Genomic DNA, 22,438 nt, shown 5'->3' with positions numbered 1-22,438 from the left:
TCCCCCGCATGCATTTCAGGGGTGCTGACACCCCGGGAGACCTGGGGAGAGGGGTGTGCTGCTCCGGTCAACAAGCTAAGGGGTGAAAGAGGGAATGAATGAATGAGTGAACAGATGGGTGAGTGAGGGAGTGAGGACGGCCCAGTGTCCCGCTCTCCTTATCTGTAAAATGGGGATAGCTACACCACAGTCTGTCACTCCCTCTGTTCCGTGAGGTCCTTACACGCATTAACCGTCTTAATGAAATCTCATGAGGATCCCAAGGGCATGCCCATTGGACAGACCATAAAACTGAGGCTTGGAGGGGAAGGCGCTGGCCTGAGCTGTAGAGTGATGATGGGGGGAATTGCTTGAATCCGGTCTGTTTCCAGAATTCCTGCTCTTGTTTTACACTGGCATGCAGGAGACATTCCGGATGACCTCAGTTTAAAAGCCACGTAGACCAGATGCTCCTAGAGGGAGGGGGCGGTGGTCAGAGCTAGCGAGTCCTCTGTGAGTCACACAGACCTGATCTCCGTGGGGATGGTCATCCTTGATGGACCCCCCTCCTTTACCAAGGCTCAGTTTCCTCTACTTAGAGTGGGGCAAAGTGGCCTCAGACTTGCTGGGTTGTCGAGGGAGGCTGACTGGAGATGAATGAGAACCTTTCCCATCACTGGCAGGCACACGGTAGGTGTTTTTTTAAAAAAAAATAGCATCGATAGTATAACGTAAATGCATACAGGCTCATTGATAACCTATAATTATTTTTGACTGTCTACTGCTCTTTATATGGTTTTCTTCCCTTACTTAATCTGCCCTGCAAGCCTACGAGGTTCGTTTGATCCCTATTTTATAGAAAGAATGAGGCTCAGAGAGGTTAAGTGGCCTGCATGAGGCCACACAGCTAGGAGGACATGGAGTTGAGAGCCTAGTTTAGCAACCCCTAGGCTCTTTAGTTAACACACAAATGTGAAATCGTGTCCATCTGTGTGCCTACTGCTTAGGATCTTAAGAAAAAAAAAAGGCTAGCCTCCCCTTTTCCCTCCTCTGAGGAATTCACTTTGTTCCTCTGCCTTCGTAGATGGGACTCTGTGGTCTGGGGCTGAAACCACATGCCTCAGCTATCTGACAGCATTGGCTTCGGTGCCAGGTTCCAGATCCTGGAGGAAAGGGCTCAGAAATGCCCAACAAAGCCCTCCCACCAGGCTCCAGGCCCTGCCTCCAACAGGACTTCTTCCCGCGGACTCGCATCTCTGTTAAGGTGAGTGAACCACGATTTGCTTTGAAGTTTACGCGTACCTGGCCTGTAGTTGCCTGAGCAGAATTAAGAGAGGGCTGTGTGGTGGAAGAGAGAGACGGTGATTCCAGTTGCCCCCGACTCCCCTGTTTGGAGAAGAGCGCGGTTTGGCATTTTGTTGTTTGTTCCTTCTCGGTAACGATGGCCATCATTGTGAGCAAACAGAGCACTCGGCTCTGCATATATTGATTTTTTTTCCCCTAAAGCCAAGTCTATTGTTTTCTATTGATGAGGATAGTAAGTACAAAAGGATGAGACGATCAAGTCCCATTTAAGGAAAGGCACTTGTGTTAATATTTGGCATGGACTTACCCAGGGTGTAGCACTCACACACACACCATCCACGCATATATATGTATTTAAAAAAATTTTTTTTGGATTCGCCAAGTGGAACGTGGGGTCTTAATTCCCTGACCAGGAATCAAACCTACACCTCCCTCATTGGAGGCACAGAGTCTTCACCAATGGACTGCCAGGGAAGTCCTACACATTTATATTTTGATATCCTTCGGTTCTGACTTCGACTCAGGGTCTCAAACTTGACAGCCCCCGGCAGCTCACAGGAAAGAGTGCAGGGGCCCTACGGGGGCCGAGCAAGCCGGGCTCCCCGTGTCCCACCCGCGGGGACAGCTGCTATCGCTCTGCCTGGCTGCTGCCTCGCAGGAATGCAAGCTCAGCGTTACTACATGTTCCCATTTTCCAAGAAATGCCAGAAATCTAGACTTTTATATGAAAGCTCCCATTTAAACATATTGCAGCAAATTCCTTTTAAATAAAGCATATGTGGGACCAAAAAAAAAAAGAAAACAAACAAACCTCCCTGTGGGACTGCCCTGCATTTGTGACCTGTGTCCTTTGTGTGATGCAGATGTCTGCCCCTCACTTTTAATTCAGCAGACGCGTGTGGCTGGCCTTGTCTCATGGAACTATCCCATGTGCCTCTGCGATGCGGGTTTTGAACCGCAGGGCACTTTTTCTCCCAGCTTTCTTCCTTGTGTGTTAGCTTTTTCCCAGCCCCCTCCCTCCAGCTCCCCCCTCATCCTCTTTACCTTCCCCCTGCCCCCCAACCATTCAATTTTATTAATGGTTGATTTTCTTTTTAAACTGTCCGGAGGCTGCTGTAAGCTCCACGGTTGCCAGTGGCTGATCGATATCGTGGCGGGAGGTGGAGGGGGGGCGGTGGGGTGGGGGGAAGTGTGTTATTTCATCAGCTAAGTGCCAGGTAATCTACTTGGTAAATCCCATAGCCTCTTTTTAAGCTGGCCAGAGACGGGGCAAAGGAAACTGACCAAAGACCCAAATACGCCGCCCGGATGGAATCGGGAAGAGATGCGTGGAGACCCCCTCGGAGGTTTGATCTGCGTGTCCCTGGTCCCCCACGTTGCTAGTTAATCCCAGCGATGTCTCCAAAGCTCATAACCATAGTTAGAACTGCTCCACGTGTACTAGAGGAGACTTCATCTCACCGAACTGTCACAAAAATGCTACCTTGGGAGCAAGATGCTGTGTTTGAAGGCAGAAACGAGGCAAGAAGAGGTTTCAGGGCATCTCAAGGGCCCCCGGCAGGCAGAGCCGGATCCGAACCCAGGACTGGCTGACCGACCCCTAGTCCCGAGTTCTTCCTGCACGGGAGCTGGCTCAGGGGCGGCCATGGAAAGGGGCCCGCGTGGAGCGGCAGGGGACCCCCTGGCCCAGCCACAGCAGAAGTCCCCGTGGCCTTGTGAACGGTTTTACCACATTCTTCTGGTTCCTCTTTATGGAGACTGGTAGTCCCAGACATTGTTCAATTATGGATTTACGGCCGCCGCCAGGGCCGGCCAGCACTCTCCTCTGCGCGGCTGGAAGGCATTAGAGCTGCAAGAGGAGGCGAGCGGCTTTCCTGGCGACAGAGGCTCTGTGAGAACTTGAGCTCCAGCCCAGGGACAGGGTTTTCCTGTTTTTGGAGGGTCAGTTTCAGCACGGAAGCCGGGGGGGTGGTGAAGGTGTGAGCAACCCGATATGTACAACACATGATTTCCATTGGTTTTCTTAGCAGGACACCCGGGGACAAGGTTCCAGATTGCAGCGACCCCGCTGGGATGGGGGGACACATGTGGAAGGGCTGGGGGTCCAAGAGGCTCCCAGAAGGAGGAGAGGGGAGTCCAGGTGGTGAAGAAGGTGGGCTTCGGAGCTGGGCAGCAGGGGGGAGCGGGGTTCAAGTCTCAGCCAGTCCAGTCCATCACCTGAGCACCCTGGACTCTTGACCGCATCCCTCCGAGCCTCTGTGTTCTCACCTGTGAAGTGGGGATGCCAGCGGTACCCGCTGCACAGAGGTGTTGCCAGGATGCAGTGAGATGCTGCCATTCACGTGCTTGGCACGGGGCTCGGCGCGGATCTTCAGCGGACTAGATTTTCTCACGAGTGATAAAGGGAGGAAATGACAACTCAGTGGTTGCTGTGAGCCAGGGTGGGGGCCGAGTCTTTGGTATATACTGTCCCGCACCATCCTCACAGCAGCCCATTTGAAAGATGAGGACGTGGAGGCTGAGAAGCGCAGGGTGGCTCGTTCCACCAGCAGCCAAGGACTGAGGCCTGATGCCTCTGGTCCTTCCGGTTGTTCCACGTGTCCCGCCTTGGGCACCTGGACTCTGGCGGGTGTAGCAGGTGGAGAATGACAGTATCCAGAGTAGGAAATGAGAAAGCCTGATCCTGGGGCGAAGACTGGATGTCTCCACCTGGGTGCCCTGGTTCCCTAAAGCCTGAAAGCAATGGTGAATCTCCCTCAGGTTGTCTCCGAAGGGCAGAGACAGCAAGAGCCAGCGTCCTGACTCACTGTCCTGACCCCCTGTGGAGGAATCGCAGCCCAGACCTGCTCAGGACTTCCAAGACCTGTCAGGCGGCCTCTCTGAGCCTCGGGCTCCTGACCCTTGAATCAGGGCTGTGCCAGGCAGAGATGCCACCGAGATTAAATAGGCAAATGTGGGAGTTTGGCTCCTCCGGACACAGACCCTGGGACTCTAGGACTTTGCATGCCCAGGGATTGTTGGGATGCAATCGGGGAGACCCTCAGGATCAACACCTCTGGGAGAAGGGGAACAAGCAGAGCGAGGCAGAGAGAAGTTGGGGTGCAATTCAGGCTCCCCCAGGGTCTCAGCTGATCCCATGGGTGCTCCAGAGCTGAGAAGGCTCTTCAAGTCATCCTGCCCAGAGGCAAGGAGGCCAGGCCCTTGGACCCCCGTCACTGAGCAGACGCTGGAAGGAGGCTTGACCTTGGACAAGGCAGCGCTCGCTCCAGCAAAAGGGCAGTGGCCGGGGGCCGGGGCTCAGCTGGGCACCGTCTGCCCTTGCGGCAGCGGGGACGATGTCTCGGTGGCCACCGCAGCAGAGCGCCACTTGACACCGGGGTGGGTCCAAGCACATCGCTCACCTTTTCCTCTGCCAGGGAGCCCACCGTGAAGGCACCGAGGGGCAGAGGCAGGTGGGGACAGGAGGCTGCATTCCACGGGAGCGGGAAGCCGGGCTGGGGGGAAGGGGTGGTGGACGCCAGGAGGGAATTCTGCCCTGCCCATGATGTCTCACGGGGCTGGGGTCTTAGGTGAGATGGTTGCCCGGTGGTGTTGGGGGGGCATCAGGGAGGTGGTATATGCACCCTGAATCACACAGCTGGCCGCATCTGGGGCGAGCCAGGCAGGAAGCGCTGCCCCCAGGATGGAGGAGAAACGGTCGTGCCATCCCAGTGCTGCCCACCACCCCCCTAACCCCCCTGCCTCCCCTGTCACCCTGCAGGGCTCTGCCTTACAGCCGGCGCTCGACCCTGGAAAAAATTGACTGCCTGTTTCTGCCTGACTGCTCGAGAGTTACAGGCTGCAGAGACGGAGGGCGGAGGGGGGCCAGGGGTGGGCGGCCTCCTCCTCATCAGGATGGATTTTTCTGCTTCTCTGCTTGTAGGAAGAGCAGGAACAGGATATGGGAGGCTGCTCAAGGAGTAATCACCGTGCGGGCGAGGGCATGTCAGGGGCTGGCTGTGTGACGGAGGCAGGGTGGGGGGCGGGCGGTGAGGGCCGAGGGGGCACGGGGGAGGCTGGGCGCTGTGGCCTTCTGGGAGAGTGGAACCTGGGACTGCGCCCGCTGCACACATGGGCACGCGCCCACCGTCCGTCCTGCGGTCTCTCCCTTTTTCCTTCCTCCCTCCCATCCCTCCATCCTCCCATCCTTCTTCCCTTGTTTCCTCCCTTCATCCCCTGCCCCCCGCCTCCCACCTTCCCTCCCTCCCATCCATTTATCTGTCCCTACATCCTTTAATTTGCATACTCCCATTTGCTCAAATTTCTGGGGATCTGCTAAAAGCCCAGAGTGGTACCAGACCCCACTGATGACCGGGTCAACGATTCCGCCCTCAGGGACTTCGCAGTCAGTCGAAAGAGGCTCTGACTCTGAGTGGGTTAGCTACACTTGAAAGGGTCAGAGCGGGCTTCCTGGAGGAGGAAGGATTTGAAATCAGCCTTGGGAAAAGGCCAGGTTGAGAAGAGGGATGGCATCACAGAGGAGCCCTAAGTTTCTGTATAGGCATAGCCGGAGGCTGGGGTGCCTGGCGGTGAGAGGCAGGGAGTGGGAAATGGTTAAGCTGAGCCTGGAGACATGGATTTGGTCTGGATCATGAAAGCTTGGGGAAGAATCTGGACTTTGCTCTGCTTAAAGTGGGAGTCATTCTTATTTAAGCAACAGAATCCCTTTCTGCAAGAAATCTTTTGTGGAATTTCAAACCACAAAAAAAATGACACAGGTGGGGCTGATCTGGCTTAAGCAGGGGAGGTTCCAGAACATTGCCCGCCTAAACCTCACACTTACTCTCCACCATGGATCTCCCAGAACCTCCGTGTGCCATGAAACACAGTTTTAAAAACCACAGGAAGGCTATGGACTGGTTACCCCATCTGGACTTCGATGAGACACACAGACTGCAGGTTCCACCTCTTGTATGTCCAAGAATCAGAGTTTTGAGGGGAGACAGTGAAGGCCGTGTTTCCTCCAAGTGGGAATCAAGTCCCAGCTCCTTGGGGAGATGCAGCAGTTCCTCCAGTATGTCCTAACCCCCCGGGGCTCTTCGCCACCTCACTCAGCCCCCACTTGCCAGCCATTTCCAACTACATGTGGTTTCCAGGCTGGATGGAATCCAGCCTGCCTCTGCCTGGAGCAGCTCCCCATCCCTCCAGTCTTGTCTTGGGTTCCTGCCGACCTCCCATGACCGGCTCTGAGAGCTGAGGTCGGGGGCCATGCTGTATGCAGTTGGTGCTCCATATATGCTTGTTGCATGTACCTCCCCCGCCCCCCTCCCCCCGGCCCCCACAACAAACCAAGAAAGACGTGAATGGCAATGTGGACCCAAAGTTCACAAACATCTGCCTTCATCTTCCAGGATGGTCGAGTTCATGTGGGGTGAACTGGGAGAGGGCAGGGTGTTGCTCCCTGCCTGCACACAGTAGGTGCTCAGAACGTGCTGACTGAGGGGCACAGAGCCGCACCCACATCTCCGGGAGGTGCTAAAGAATGATTCGGAGTATGAGACAGTGGTCATGGGTGGTCTGAAAATGTCCTTCAGACCTCAGGGCGCACGCTCCCCCCGCCCGCTTTGCCTGGCACATGGAGGAGCCTGGAGCAGGGCAGTCTGTGGATGCGCGCCCTCATCCCAACTGTTTACATCATTAATTCACACGGCCCGATTTGCATTTGCACTCCAACTCAATACTTTTTATGATGCAATTACTACTCAGAGATGAATTTTTTATGAGTTTTCCTTTTAATGTCTCCGGGGCCCTTTATACTTAAGGAAATCTCCTTGTGGAAGAGGGCTGATTCTCTTAAAGTATGGGGGAAGGTTTAGAGCCCTCTGGCCCCCCCAGACACCACACAAATAGCACCTCTTCCAGGCAGCCCTCCCTGGCCTCGATGCCTGGGAAGGAAGGGCCCCCTCATGAATGGGCAGCAATGCAGGTTGGCTGTAAAGGGAACGAACTCTGGGGTCAACATAACCTGGATTCAGACTCCCTCTGTAGCCTGGAACAAATAACTAAGCTTCTCTGAGCCCTAGGATTGTCATCTCACGAACAGGGATCAATAGCCACGTGGCTACCGATCTCATGGACTTGCCTGGGGGACACAGTGGGCTCTTGTGTGCTTAAGTCCCTGACTTTCATGAAATATGTGCTGTTACTATTATCATATGCCCATACAAGGAGCAGCCAACATCCATCCACTCAGATAAACTAAGCTTCTTGACCTCTGTATTTCACTAGGTTGGCGGGGGGGTAGGGGGTGGGATGGGGGCGGCGGGGGCAAGGAATCACCCACCCACTAGAGAGATGCAAAGAGCGTCTTTAGAGTTTAGAGACCTCAAAGTTTGATACACAGGCAGACTTCCTTTCTTCTTCTTGCTTGTCCCAGTGCTGCCCAGTTCTATCTACTCGAATAGGAGGAGGCAGGAGGGGGTCCCGGGGAAGCAGGTTACTGCCTACAGAGGTTAAGACAGCCTGGATTCGTGTGTGCCTCTGTTGATTCCTAGAATCTCCCAGACCTTGACTGAGAGGTGTCTTCTTTTCTTTGTAGACGCAGCACTTGAGGTCCGGCGGTGGGGAGAGGATGGGCCTGAGGACCTATAGCTCCTTTCAGTGTTGAGAGGTCTTTGCCCATCTCTGTACCCATCCTTAGAAAGTGAAAGTTGCTCAGTCATGTCCGATTCTTTGCGACCCCATGGACTGTATAGCCCCTGGAATTCTCCAGGCCAGAATACTGGAGTGGGTAGCCGTTCCCTTCTCCAGGGGATCTTCCCAACCTAGGGACTGAACCCAGGTCTCCCGCATTGCAGGCGGGTTCTTTACCAGCTGAGCCACCAGGAAGGTACCCATCATTAGGCAACTCCTATTCATCCACAGTGTGCTGGGCCAAGCACCCCATCGGCGGGGAAGCGTGGCAGCGTGGACTTCCTGTCCAGCTCCGCATCAAACCACCAAACTTGTAAAGAGTCTTTCTTTTCTCCTGGCTCCCCTTTCTTCCTCCTCCCCATCTTTCTTCCCATTCCTCTTCCCTCTCTCTCTTCTCATGCATCTGTGAATCTATCCATCCACCTACCTTACATTTCCCAGCCGTTTTTAGTGGGGAGAAAAAAGCTACACATTCAGAGAAGCAAATGTTTACTCCGCACCGAAGCTCTCACACCTCCTTGTATCCTAGCACCTAGCTTTATCCCCGAGGCATCTGTTGTCCCCGACTCCTCGTGGATTCCCTCAGAGATTTTTTTGGCAAGTCCAAGTTCACGGAAGCCCAGCCAAGGACTCTGTCCTTTAAGGATGGACACACCGTAATCACTATCCAAGCCCTGGATCTTTTCACCTAGAGGATGCTCTGTGTCACTATATAGGCACCGACTTCCTTTAAGGGGCTGCAAGGTGTCCCATTCTGGGATGAGCCAAACTAGATCTATCCAGGACCCTTTTCCTACTCTTCATCTGTCACTACCTTTTGGATGCCTGTCTCTCTGAAGTGAATGTAGGCTTTGTGTGGACGGAGCTGTTTTTGTGTTTTGTCTATTTCTCTATCTTGGGAGTATAGCATGGAAGGTCTAGAGTACATCAAGTTCTCAGAGTCCTCGAATGGGTGGATGGAGGAAGGAAGGAAAAAAAGAAGGAAGGAAGGAAGGGAGGAAGGGTGAATGGACGGGTGGATAGATGAATGCATAGATGGCTTATAGAAGCTGGCCTAGGTCTCTGGTTCTCCTGCCTCCCCCTGTCTCTCATGACCCCTTGACCTTGATCCCCCCCAGGGAGGACCCAGTGGGGAGTCCCTGTCTTCCAGGGAGGGGGCGCCGGCTTGCAGATAAGCACATGCTGTCCCACTATGAAGCTTGTGAACCCAGGAGCCACAGCAGGCTGCCAACCCCAGCTCTGCCTTGGACGCTCGCAAACAGCAGTGACTCCCCAGGCCTGCCAGGGCTGGGTGGAGTCACACCACGCTGTGGAAACTTCTATTTCTGCTTTACAAAAACAAAGCAGGGGAGGAGAGCTGGCTCTGCACGAGGCCCACGCCGGCCCCCTGAGTCATCTCTCTCTCGAGTGAGGACAAGAAAGCCCTCCCAGGCCTGGGCCTCTCTCTGAGCCGTCAGCCCGCGAGGTCGTGCCCCTGTCTCCAGCATCCCACAGTCCTGTCCTCTAGGAGATGCAAACTCAGATGTCCCTGGGGTGGGGGCGGGGCGGGGGGTGTGGCAGGCCAGAAACATCCAATAAAAAATGTGGCCAGCACAGAGCCAAAGGGAGAACAATTTTCCACACCAGGAATATGGATTTTTTTTTTAATATGAAATCTCCCATTGTTTAAATTCTGGAAACCATTTCAGATATTTCTTTAAACATTCTACGCAGGCCACGCCACCGTGCAGAGGGCCGGCCTGAGTGAGAGAACCACTGGTGGGGGCCTCTGCCAGACGCGTCTCCCGGAGAGTCGCCGACTCTCTGGGTCCCAACTGGGGTGTCTCTGTTCCCTGTGGTCGGGGCCCTCTCTGCATCCCTGAATGCCGGAGACGCTGCTCGCTGCTCGCAGATGGGAAGCAGAAGCGACAGTCAGATGCTTTCTCTGCTTTTAGTGAAAGCACAGGCTTTGCAGATACAGATGGCCCCTCAGGGGTGTGCCACTCGGAGCGATCGGCACGTCCCCCGCACCTTTGGACCCCTGCTTCCTCTTCAGCTGAGGCCCGGTGTTTATAAGCTCAGGCTCTAGTTTCAGATCATCTGGGTTCAAGTCCTGGGTCGGCCACTTAGCAGTTGGGCGAACTCGGAGAAGCAATTCAGTTTTTTTTTTCTTCTTGCCTAGTCTCAGGGTGCTCACCTGTGAGACAAGGGTCATGATGGTCACCATAAAAATTAAAAGAACTGATATATGGGAAGGCTTTAGAACAGTGGCGGGCTTCTTGTTAAGCTCTTGATCCATGTGCTGTTAATAACCCATTTGCCACCAGCTTGCTAAGCCTTCCTTTGGCGTGAAGCTTTGTGCTTGGCACTAAGGGGTTAGCTCTACGCAAAGCATGACCCACCGGGAGGAAGCCCATCCCATTAAATTCTCAAGGAAGCCCCAAAGGCAACCGAGGCTCAGAGAGGTGAAGGGGCTTGGCTGGGATCACACAGCTGGTCAGCGGCCTTGATGGGATTCTAATCGGGTATGTCTGTCCTCCCCTCCAGAGCAGACGCTTCTCCCAGGGGGAAGGGGTGGGGAGCCCCCTTTTCCCCAGAAACTTCTATTGACAAGCAGAGAGTTGGCCTCCACGTCCTGGGAGAATCTGGAGACATCTCTGACCACTTGCCAGTGGGCCTGAGGAAAGAAGGGTCAGCACGTGCTTGTGGCCCCAAGCCCAGGCGTTTGGATGCCACTGGTCCTCATTTGTGGGCACCAGGCAGACATTTGCAGAAGCCTCTGACTTGTTTCTGCCTTTGGATCTGGGCACAAGACGTCACCACAGTGCTCATTCACCACTCGTACCTGAGAATGACCACACGTCCATGGAGTCCATGACCGAGGGTCATGCACCTTGCATTCCTGTGTGCTAGCCTCAGAAGGGAGTGGCATCACCCCCTTGCCTGAGTTGTGACATCTAGGCGACTTAGTGGGCCATGTTTATTACTACGTGCCAGAGGCTGTGCTAAGAGCTTTAAATTAATGGACTCATTTAATCTGAAAGAGGACCGCCAGTGTGGTAGACACTGTGGGTCTCCCGTTTTACAGATGAGAACACTGAGGCCCAAAGAGCAGAAGGTCAAGGTCAGTCATTGCTAGACACCAAAATATAAGGTCGTGTGGGTCTTGGGAGGAGAGGGCTCTTCCTGCCTGGAGGACCCTATGTGATGTGCAGGGGACTCAGCTCCGTCCACCAACCCAGCCGGCCACTTACATACCACCCTGGGTCAAGCAGCACACTTGTGGAGACCCCACTTTGAAACTACTGATCGGTATGCCAGTGCTCACCTCTCGAAAGGACAAGGACCAGACCACCTGCTTGCCTGTAAACATGCTGGGTGCGTGGAAGGTGGTGACCATTACCCCTGGTCTCCATCAAGCATGGCCAGCCAGTCACTCACGTCTGCTGAGAGCATAGGCTGACATTGTGTCAGAAGAACTAGACTGAGTTAATTAATTCAGGAAAGAGAAGTCCAGTCTTTGCCCATCTGCTGCTATGTGACCTTGGGCATGTCCCTTCCCCTCTGGTCCTCAGCATCTCCAGGGGCTTAAACTCTGTGACCTCTAGGAATCTTCTAGGCTCAAGCTGTGGACGGATAATTGTAAAGACCCGGGAGCATCTGCTTCAACTCATCCCTCTTTGCTCCCTGGTCTGGAAAAGCCAGTGGCAAAAGCGCCACTGTCTCCTGTCTGATTTGCATGCATCCTTGGCAAGAAGAAACCTCAGGACTAGTTTACTGTTTCCACAGCTAACGTTATGACGGTTATTGTTGTTCTATTAGCTGCATTAACTGAACTGGGAGAGAAGGATGCACTGAGTATTTCCTCTGAACTCTCTCTCGAATCCTTGAAACAACCTCGGAGCCACCATGCCTTTCGCCTAACAGACGAGGAAAGTAAAGCTCAGAGGGGTTGATTAAGTAGCTCGAGGTCATTCTCCATGCCCAGTCAGGGAGAAACCACAGTTTGAACCTCGGAACTCCCAGTTCAGCATCTCGGCTCTCAGCCATAAGACGTCCTGCCCTAAGGGTCAGGAAGCAGATCCTCCTCCTCCTCCTCTTGCCCAAAAGCTCCTCTCACCTTGGCCACCCCGCATGGAAATATTCTGAGTCCAGACAGCCAAGAAAAGAGAAGAAAAGGGGGAAGAAAAGAAAAATGAAGAACGCTTTGTTCCTTGAAATGTTCTCCACAAACACAGTCTCCGCCAGGTACACGACTTAACTGTGGGGGTGACCCCCGAACCCCCGGCCGCCTCCAGCCCCCCTGGCAGCCGGGGGTGGTGGTCATGTGACGCCCAGACAGCCCTGGTGGCTGTTCAAGCATATCCATGTGAAGCGGCTCTGGTGAGCTCGGCTCCCATGAGGGGGACAGGCGGGGGCTGGAGTCAGCCTTGGACACGGTCCCTCACGCCAGACCAGAGGAGCCCCTGGCAGCCCGCTGCCCTGGCAAGGATGCTGGATGCTAAGACTGCTTCTGAGCTCCCTGAGCAGGAAGCAGCTGCTCTCGAGAGTTGAACTGGCCACCACGGGTTAGCAGCATCAGTAGGCTTCTGCTCACAAGGGTCGAGCCTGACCTTCCAGCTTCATTCATTCATTTCATACTCATTGAAAAAAATGTGACATGCCTGCCATGCTTCTCGGTAGCTGGGATATAGCAGCAAAACAGGTGACCTCTTCGTGGAATCTCCAGTCTAGCAGGGTAGATAGCCATTAAAAAATTAAATACTCAAGTATTCAGTTGCCATTGTGCTAAGCTTCAGAAAGAAGGAGTAAGCATCTGATCACATAGAAAAAGGGCCCGGGTCTTGACAAACAGTCAATTATGAAAATACAACTCTCTCTTTCTTTCTCTCTCTCTCCATATTGCAAAGCAGATATTTGCAAGCCCTTCGAGTCCTACAGGCCTAAGAAATGTCAGGCATTGGAAGAAATATCAAAGATCATCCTGATCTCCATGGCCAAAGGCCATGAAGTGGTGTGATCTGGGGCTCCGACCTCTGAGCTGGATTTCTGGGTTTGAAACCAACTCTACTGTCCACGGTAGATGCTGGGACACGTTGCGGATGCAGTTTCCCCGGGAAGAATGAGGACTAACAGAGCTCTAGGGATACAGGGGCGGATTAAATGAGATGCTGCCAGTGGAACCTCCTAGTGTGGGTCCAGCGCAGGTCGGCAAGTGGTTCGCGTCACCCTCAATGATGGTTTGTCTGTTGAGAAGAGGGGAACCGTCTGCCCCAAGGTCACTCACCAAGAGTCCGCACTTGAACCCAGGTCTCCCAGCTGTTACTGAAGCACTTTGTCCCAGCTCTGATGAACTTTGCATGTCCCGGGGAGAGCTACCCTCCTCCTGCTGTTTACCAGCCTGTCAGAGACACACCAGAAATCAAGCTCAAGGTCAAGTCTTGAGACCCACGTGCCCTGGGTGGCGGCACGGCTCTCTTCCGGGGCACCCTGGCTGGGGGGAGGCGGCAGAGGAGAAAGCAGCCAACACAGCATCACCCTGGCGGGAGCGGTAACTTCTCCTAATTATTTCCCAGCTCCCAGATTCATTAGCGACCCCGGTATTAATTCAGATTGTCGCATTTATCCCCATCTGTCCCAGATTCATCACTGAGACACCGACAATGCTAATGTGGAGGGTTTCAGCTATGAGGCCTCACAGGTTAAAGTTGCTGCTCGGGAGGAGGAAGGACCCCAGGAATTTTTGCTTGAGAAGGAGGAAGGAGAGCCCCTTTACCCAACCCAGACGCACCACTCCCTAAAGCCTCCAAACCAGGCAGCCCACGGGCCCACGGGCAGATAACCTTCCACCCTGGCCTCCGCATCAGAGAAATTCCTTTTAAATGACGCTGCAGACCTTCCCACCCACCGAGCTCCCCTCTTTGGTTAACAGATGGGCTCGGCTAACCATTCCCAGCTTTCCGATAAAGCAGTGTCAGGCAGCGAGGCACCCTCAGGAAGGCATGCTTGGATAATAAAATCCAGGGCACCCCCGCCATCTGCAGGCCGCCAATCACGGGGCACAGGGCTCACCAGGGCTCCCAGCCCGCCACTGCAGAGGAGCGGGGGGCAGGACCCCGGCAGGCGGGGTGGCAGCCAGCCCCTGCCCACACTTGCCCGCCCCTGCTGCCCTGTCCTGCTCAAGCCTGTGACCCGTCCCAGCCGAAGCGGGACCCAGGCCATTCCTGCAGAGCCCCCTCCATCGATGCACGCGAGACCCAGCAGGCAGGCAGCACTTGGAATCAATGCCGTGATCACGAGCCTCAAAGGCAGACAGGTTGGACGTGCTGCCAACATTTTGGCTCAGTAACATTTCACGGCTTCGTCTCAGGCAAGCCTTTCCCATTGGAGCCTTGGTTTCTCCATCTACAAAATGAGAGTTAAAGGGACTTCCCTGGTGGCCAGTGGTTAAGGATCCACCTTCTAATGCAGGGGATGTGGGTTCAATCCCTGGTTGGGGAACTAAGATCCCACATGCTGTGGGACAGCCCAAGAGTCACAACTAAGATGCAATGAAGCCAAATAAATGAACAAACACATTTTTAAAAAAAGGAACAAGAGTTAAAGACATCTCTTCTCTCACAGGTTTCATTTAATGATGTAAGTAAAATGCATGGCACAATGTCCAGTCCGTGAATGTAAGTGGTATGAAGATGTCATAATACAGAAAGCCATTTAGTCTGGAAAACAGATTTGGTGATTTCTGCTTTGTGTGATTCTTGTGTTGGAGATGTGATAGTAGGTATGCAGTGTCTTAACCTGTTAATATAGTAGGTGCCTCTGTTGAATCTCCACTTCATTTATTCATTTATTAACATCAGAGGCATTCACTAAACACTATGCCAACCTCTGTTAGGCCTGGAGAAACAAAGTCACGGTTTCTACCGTCAAGTTGTTCATGGTCTGGAGGGCTGACGGAGCAGTCTCGGCAAAGGTACAGATTCTGAAGGTCCCAGAAGTTTGCCACCTGTCTAGACAGAGGCCAGGCTTCCCAGATGAGGCCTCTCCATAATAATAGAGGCTATTTGTGCCACATTGCTTGAGCTCTTTCTAATTGCTGAGGTTTCCTGAGAACAGGGATGCAAAATGTGCAGTATGTGTTCTCTTGAATCCCACACTGGGCCAAGACAGACATCACTAAGTGAGCACTATCCTCTTTTGTACTGAGCCCGAGAAAGATTCTTTGCTCCTGGCACTTACACACATGTAATTGAAACTGGCACCCAAGTTATAAACAGACACCATCCCAGCCTTAGTTTAGGGATCAATCATCCAACTATGTGAGCTGTGCCTGGCCCTCTACTTCTTTTTGTTAATAAAGTTTTATTAGAACACATCCATGCTCCTTCATTTACATATCATCTCTGGCTGTTTTTGCACCGCATGGGCAGAGTTGAGCAGCTGTAGCAGAGACCGAATGGCTTGCAGAGCCCAAAATATTTACATTCTATCCCTTTACAGGAAAACTTCTTTGCTGTTGGGGATTTACTATAAGAAAGTGAGCAGGGTCACTGCGAACTGAAATTGTCAGCACCTCCCCAAGTCCTGTCCACTCTCATACTCCTTGCTGTGAATGCCCATGATTCTCTGCTTCTGACTGCTGCCCTGGCCTTGGCAGCCTGCATTGCCCGACAGAGGACAGGCTGGAGGTGCCAGCGAGTTAAGTCCCTGCCTGGAGACAAGGCTGAGGTGGGTAAATGCCGCAGTCCCTCCAGCTCTGAGGCCACCACTGAACATGACAGAACTGTGTGCCAAACTATCAGAGAAGTGGTTTCCAGCCTTTGCTCTTGCTTCTGCTTGGTCGTGTCGCACAAGCTGCTGTTAGCTAAACTCTTAGCCTTGTCTCGAAAAGCAAATCTCCACCCTGAAATGCCCTACTTTCCTGCCCACGGCAGACATCATTAATCAATCACAGCCTGACTACCCTCTTTGCGTCTTTTCCAGTAAAGCACGCCAGCCAGATACTATCGGCAGATGGGAACTGGCACATCAGACTGAATGCGTTACATGAGGAAATGCTCATGATATAAACTGAGCAGAAAGAAACATGATGGTAAGTGCAGCATAAACTAGTTCTTCAAAAGAGAAAGTAAGTTTGCCAGTGCAAATGATAAATGCAGGAAAGTGATATCTCATAGGGATGTGGGAAGGGGAGGGGCAAGGTTGCAAAGTTCTTTTTTCTCTTTTGTGTTGCCTCTACACTGAGTATCTACTCATTTGGTGCTTGTGTTTTTGAGCGCCTATTATGTGCCAGTCCTGTGCTGAGGGTGCAAGGATGATCAAGACATGTGTTGTTGCCTAGTTGAAAAGGCAATTACTATGCAAAGTGACAAGGTTGGGACAAGGCCCATGGGGACATGCTCAGACCTCACTGCCCCTGTGCTTCTTTTCCATGCGATTCTTCACAGTTAGGATGCTGGAGTGACTTGTGAGATTACGTGAATTACTCTCAATATCACGCAATGAGTGTCCCTTCTGGAATCTTCTTTTTCACTCTCTCTCTTTCCCTCTTAGATTACAGACTCTACGAGGGCAGATCCTGCATCTTTTTTTTGCTTCCTGCCACAACCCCGGTGCCTAGAACAGTGCCTGTCATAGGGCCTGGGCTCAATTGGTGTTTCATAAGGAAGAAGATCCAATTATAAAAAAGCAGGAGGTGGGCATGGGGTGTAGACTGTGATAAGAGATAAAGGTGGATGACTGATTTGTAATTACACACAAGAGTTTTCACTTTGTCCTGGAGGTTTTTAATGTAATCAAATGAAAGGAAAAAAAGTAACAATTTAGTCTTTGCAGATGAACACAAGGGTGAACCACCCATACTAGTATCCAATTATTAGCTAATCTGTTCTGAACGGGATTTAATTTTCAGTTCACATATAGGCTCTGGTCTCTGAGAACTTCATCTCAAAGCACAGAACAGGCAACACAGACTTGAATATTGATGGATGTGTTTGCACCTCTGGAGTATCAATATGTAACATGTAATTTGTCTTAAGTTGTAGAGTCACTCGGATTCCTCCTCTTAAAGTGTTTCCTACCCGTTGTGGCAGAGAAGAGTTTCCAAGACAGGCAGCGGAGAGGGAAACAAAAGGTACCACTTTCTGCTGTGATGCCAGGGTTCCTGAAACCCCCGGAGTCTCAGTTCCTCATCTGTAAAACAGGGTCAGTGAGAGGGATTCCCTCAGAGTGATCGTGAGGAGGAAGTTTCCTGACACACACTGAGAGCTCATCATTAAAGGTTACCCTGATGATGGTGAGGGGATGTTGGTGATGATGATGAGGTACTGGAGCTGGTAGAGGTCTGGTTTTGCAGGGAAGGAGGGTAACTGAAGTCCAAATGGGAAGTGACTGGCTCAAGATCACACCAGGGAATCACTAGCAGAGCTAAAATCCCAGGGAAATTACCAAAAACCAATTCCCCTACTCTTTGCTCTGGGACTGCAGTTCCCAAACAGTGAACTGAGGCACCCTAGGTGCCCCTGCTGTCTCCCAACCATGCTGCAAGATATGCTGCATGATATCTTTAATTGTCTAGGTCATCCTTGCAATACTTGGCACCTCTCCAATGTCATGTAGACTACTATCTTGAGGTCATTCCCAGTTCCAGCATTAGAGCAAGCCACATTCCTTTTGATGATGTCATATCTCTGTGACCCTGGGTTTTGTGATAAAAAGCAAAGACTGGGCCAAAATCAGCGTGGAACAGGAAATGAGGTTGCCAGAGTCCAATCTGATTCCGAGGATTCAGAAGCTGTGCAGAGCCCAACAGGCATATACATTTCAATAGTAAGTAACTGTGCTTATGTAAGACTGAAATAAAAATATTATTCTTCTATCAACTTATATGAATTGTTTTTTCAAACTGCTGCTAAGTAGTTAGGACATACATGCTCATTAAGTTTGCACCTAAATACCTAATAAACAGAAGGTGGAGGGTTTTCTTTTGGTGAAACAATTTGGAACACTCAGACTGCTGGAAACCCAGAAAGTCTAAGAACCTCTGCTCCACGAGAGAAGGCTCTAAGCTTGGAGGGAAGGAGGCAGGCAGCTCTGAGCCTCCATCCAGGACTGAGACATGCATGAGGGAGGTTAATGCTTTGCGAACAAGACAGCAGGAGCAGGAAGCCCGGTCTCTCAGCTGCCACCAAGTCTATGTTTATTTAGAACCAGTGGTGTGAGTAAAGTGGAAACCGTGTCCTCCCACTTCCCCAGCACGAGGGAGGACTGGCTCACTCTGTGAAAGAGCCCTCGGTGTTTACTCTGTCAGACACTGAGCTGATACAGTGATAAATGAGGCAGAGACTCTGCCTCCGGAGGTGGGAGAGGGAAGGGAGGAAGAGGGATGAGAGGCAGGAAGGAAGCTGGCACTATTCTTATTTTTACAAACAAAGCTCGGCGAAACACAGTTTCAGAGAGGTTAGGGAAACGACCCAGAGTCACCCAGCATCTGAGAAGCTAGATCATGACTCACGACCAAGACAATCATACTCCTGCATGGGGGCAACCAGTGAAGTTGCTCAGTCGTGTCCGACTCTTTGCGATCCCATGGACTGTAGCTTACTAAGGCTCCTCCACCCGTGGAATTTTCCAGGTAAGAGTACTGGAGTGGGTTGCCATTTCCTTCTCCAGGGGATCTTCCCGACCCAGGGATCGAACCCAGGTCTCCCACGTTGCAGGCAACCAGGGAAGCCCGTTCATGGTCTAATTTGAGTGCTCAAATCCTGGCATGCAAAATAGTGTTTGGAGGTAGGATCTGACACCACTTAAAAAGGGTGGAGCCTTTCCCGATGGTTCGCTGGTTAAGACTCTGTACTTCCAATGCAGGGAGCACAGGTTTGATCCCTGGTTGGGAAATGAAGATCCCACGTGCTGTGCGGTGTGGCCAAAGGAAAAAAAAAAAAGAGATATGAAAAGTATGGTACTGGCACAAGGATGCATATATTGATCAATGGAATAGAAATGAGAGCCCTGAAATAAACATTGACGGTCAATTTATATCTGACAAAGATGCCAAGAAAACTAAATGTGGAAAGGAGTCTTTTCGGACAAATGGATATATACATGCAAAAGAATAAAACTTAACTCAAAATGGATCATAGACCTAAATTTAAGATTCAAAATTATAAAATGCCTAGGAGAAAATATAGAAGTAAGTCTTGATAACCCTGGACAAGGCAGTTGTTTCTTAGGATGCTAAAAGCACAAGAGATAAAATTAAAAATAGACAAATTAAACTTCATCAAGACTGGAACCTTTATACTACAAATGTAGTATATACTACATAAGACCTTTATACTATCAAGAAAGATGGTGATGGATGTTAACTAAACTTACTGTCATGATCATTTTGCAATCTATACCAACATTGAACCACTCCGTTTTACACCTGAAACTAACATAATGCTATGTCAATGATACCTCAATTAAAAAAAAGAAATGCAACAGAAAAAAAATAAAGTGAAAATGTAATTCATAGAGGGAAGAAGTTCGTTGCAAATCATATGTCTGATAAGGAATCTATATCTAGCATATGTAAAAATGCTTAAAACTTCCATGAGAAAAAGACAATCTAATTGAAAAATGAGCAAAAGATTTGAATAGGCATTTTCCCAAAGAACATAGCCAAATGGCCAGTGAGACCATGAGAAGATACTCAGCATTATTAGTCAGTAGGAAAATACAAATCAAAACCATGAAGATGGCCGTGATCCAAGAGGCAGACAATCCTAAGTGCTGGTGAGGATGCAGAGAAATCGGAACACTCATATGCGGCTGGTGGGAATGTAGAATGGCACAGCCCTTTGTAAGGCAGCCTGGCATTTCCTCAGGATATCAACCTTAACCTTACCACATGGCCCAGCAATTCCACTTCTGGGAATCCACCCAACAGAAATGACGACACAGATCCATCTCCAGACGTCGACGGGAATGTTCGCAGCGGCACTCTTCACTGTAGCCAAAAGGTGGAAACAGCTCACATGTCCGTCAGCTGATGAATGGATAAACAAACCGTGGTCTTTTCGTACAACGGAATGTTGTTTAATGATAAAAAGGAATGGGTCACACTCACGAATGAGTGAAATGGCATCTCCTACTGAACGTCCTTAACGATCATATAAAGTGAACACTAAAACCACCGTTTTGACAACGGGGAAATTGAGGCACAGAGGCTGAAAGATGTCCCCAAGGGCCCAAAGGTGGGGACTTCTAGGAGTCAGCGCTGCCAAAGATAAGTTAACTAGGTGCGGTATTGTTGGATGGTCCCAAACTCACAGGGTGTTCACTTATTCCCGTCCCCTCATTTAATTTAATACTGTTTATTAGGCTATGTTGGAGCTGCAGCTGCTGTCCTGCCTGGGTCTCTGTGGCTTGACCTTTCCAGGGCATTCCAGCCCAATTTCCAACTGCCAACATGTGTGTCTCTTTGCTCAAGGGTTTCTCTGGGCACTGAGGCTTTCTCTGCCCGTGAATGTGGGGATGAGGGATTAACAAGCCCTCCTCCTCTGCCCCTGCCTTCACCCCACAGTTTGAGAATTACTCTCTTCTTCACCCAGTTCCATGCTGTCTCCCAGAGGTCCCCAGCATGGTTGGGCTCCCGGGGTAACCCCCTTGTGGGGTCCTTTTCATCCTGTTCCATCTCCCCACTCCCAGGCAGGTGCCTCCTGGAATCACCCACGTGCACTCGGGCCATTGTCTCAGGGCTGTCTCTAGGGATACTCAAACTCAGGCATGCCCCCTGTGCCAGGCACTAGGCACCAACACAGGCTGGTGAGCAAACTGGTGAGATCTGGTCCTCTTAGGGCGCCCGGGCTCCAGGGCTGGACCACTGGCAACTGCGACACATGATGATCTAAAGAGCCTGTTCCTGATGTCCTACTGCATTGGGACCAGCATCTTTTTCCTTCTCTTCTCAGCCCAGAACCTGACATCTCACTCAACTCCAAGAAGCCCCAGGGCAGCAGCCTTTTGACAAGGTCACCAGGACCAAGGCAGCAGTGACCCCCGTTGGACAGGGGCTCCCCCAGAAACCAGGGCCACACCCAGGACCCCCTGGGGGGTGCGGGGGGCGGGAAGTAGAGACTGGAAGATTGCTCCGCCCATCCTGCTTGCCCTCCTGCTGCTCCCCGCGCCCCAGCTCCAGCCTAAAGCAATTAAGTCATTTGCTGCCGGGACCTGGAGGTGGCAGTAACATATAATCACAAACATAAACAGTTTCACATGGTAATTATGAATTCTGCCTAGTTTTTTTTTTTTTTATCAGTGCAACCCAGACCGAAGATTATTTTCTGCTTGATATAATTCTAATTTTGATCCACCCTCCCCTCACCTCCACCCAACTTCACGAAGGATTAAGATGGGGCCACAGCTGATCGTTGGGGCTGTGACAGAATCGAGGTTTCTACTTGCAGATCTTGTACTGCACAGATTGGACTGCAGACCTTCCAGCCCGTGTTAGGTTAAATCTCCAAGTGGTGAAAACCCACCATTCCACACTGGGCCCGGCCCACCCTGCCCTCTCTTCTCGTCTGCATCTCAGCGATATTTCTCCCCTGGTCTCCTGGACTCCGGTATATTTCCTTTGGCTGGGACCAAATGAATCTTTCGGAAAACATGAATCTTTCTGCCTGACCGCTCCTTCCCAGGTGTTCAGTGTCTAGCTAAATGGCACCACCGGTATCCCAAAGTGAAAGTGAAGTTGCTCAGTCGTATCTGACTCTTTGCGATCCCATGGACTGTAGCCCACCAGGCTCCTCCGTCCATGGGTTTCTCCAGGCAAGAATACTGGAGTGGATTGCCATTTCTTCCTCCACCAGTATCCCAAGGCATCAGCTAAAATCCCCGGAGGCTCTGTGTATTCCAAACCCAGTCCCAGACATCCCTTCCCACAAACAGCCTCGGTTCTCCTTTGACTGCAGTCTGTCCTGCTTCCAAGTCGTCTTCTGTCACCTGGGGAGCTGAAGATGCTCTCCCGCTGGCTGCCAGCTTCCTTTCTGGTCCTTCCTCTTCCCTTTTTGCCTCTCCCTGCCCCGGCTCATAATCCACCCTTCACCCCAGCAGCCAGAGGGAACGTTTAAGACATAAATCACGCGATGCCCTTCCGTTGCACTTAGAAAAAAAAATCCAAATTCCTTGCTATGACCCCGCATGCCTGGCCTCTGCCTCCGTCTCCGCTTCTCGCCTGTGCCAGGCTCACCTTCACACGCTGGGCTCCAGGCAGGCGGGCCTCACTTCTAGTCCTCAGGCAAGATAAGCCCCTTCCAACCTCAGGGTCTTTGCTCTCACTGACCCCCCCCAAACCCGCCTCCAGCACTGTTGCCACGTGTCTTGATAAAGCATCTACTTCTCGTTTATGTCTTAGCCAAACTTAGCAAGACTTTCTTTGACCACCCTCACTCAAGCAGTCTTTCCTGGCTCATCCGACCCCATTATTTGGTTTTATTTTCTTCCTGTGTGCTCGGGC

General features: G+C 51.6%; 1 long non-coding RNA gene across 6 annotated transcripts; it reads left to right on the top strand.

Annotated features, from left to right (window-relative positions):
• The first annotated feature begins 471 nt into the window (after positions 1–471).
• Positions 472–22,365, top strand: LOC122693723. 6 transcript variants are annotated; one of them, XR_006340991.1, is made up of 4 exons: positions 472–669; positions 1,064–1,243; positions 7,862–17,068; positions 20,892–22,365. It is a non-coding gene; the product is annotated as an uncharacterized LOC122693723 (long non-coding RNA). The 6 variants fall into 6 exon arrangements; XR_006340989.1 differs by lacking the exon at positions 20,892–22,365 and having other exon boundaries at positions 7,862–15,663; positions 15,919–17,886; XR_006340992.1 differs by lacking the exon at positions 20,892–22,365 and having other exon boundaries at positions 7,862–16,027; positions 16,489–17,886.
• Positions 22,366–22,438: the final 73 nt, after the last annotated feature.

This window comes from Cervus elaphus, chromosome 5 (genome assembly GCF_910594005.1).
Source record: "Cervus elaphus chromosome 5, mCerEla1.1, whole genome shotgun sequence".
Lineage (NCBI taxonomy): Eukaryota > Metazoa > Chordata > Mammalia > Artiodactyla > Cervidae > Cervus > Cervus elaphus.
Note: the sequence above shows the minus strand (reverse complement) of the source record. Positions and strands in the feature narration are given on the sequence as shown.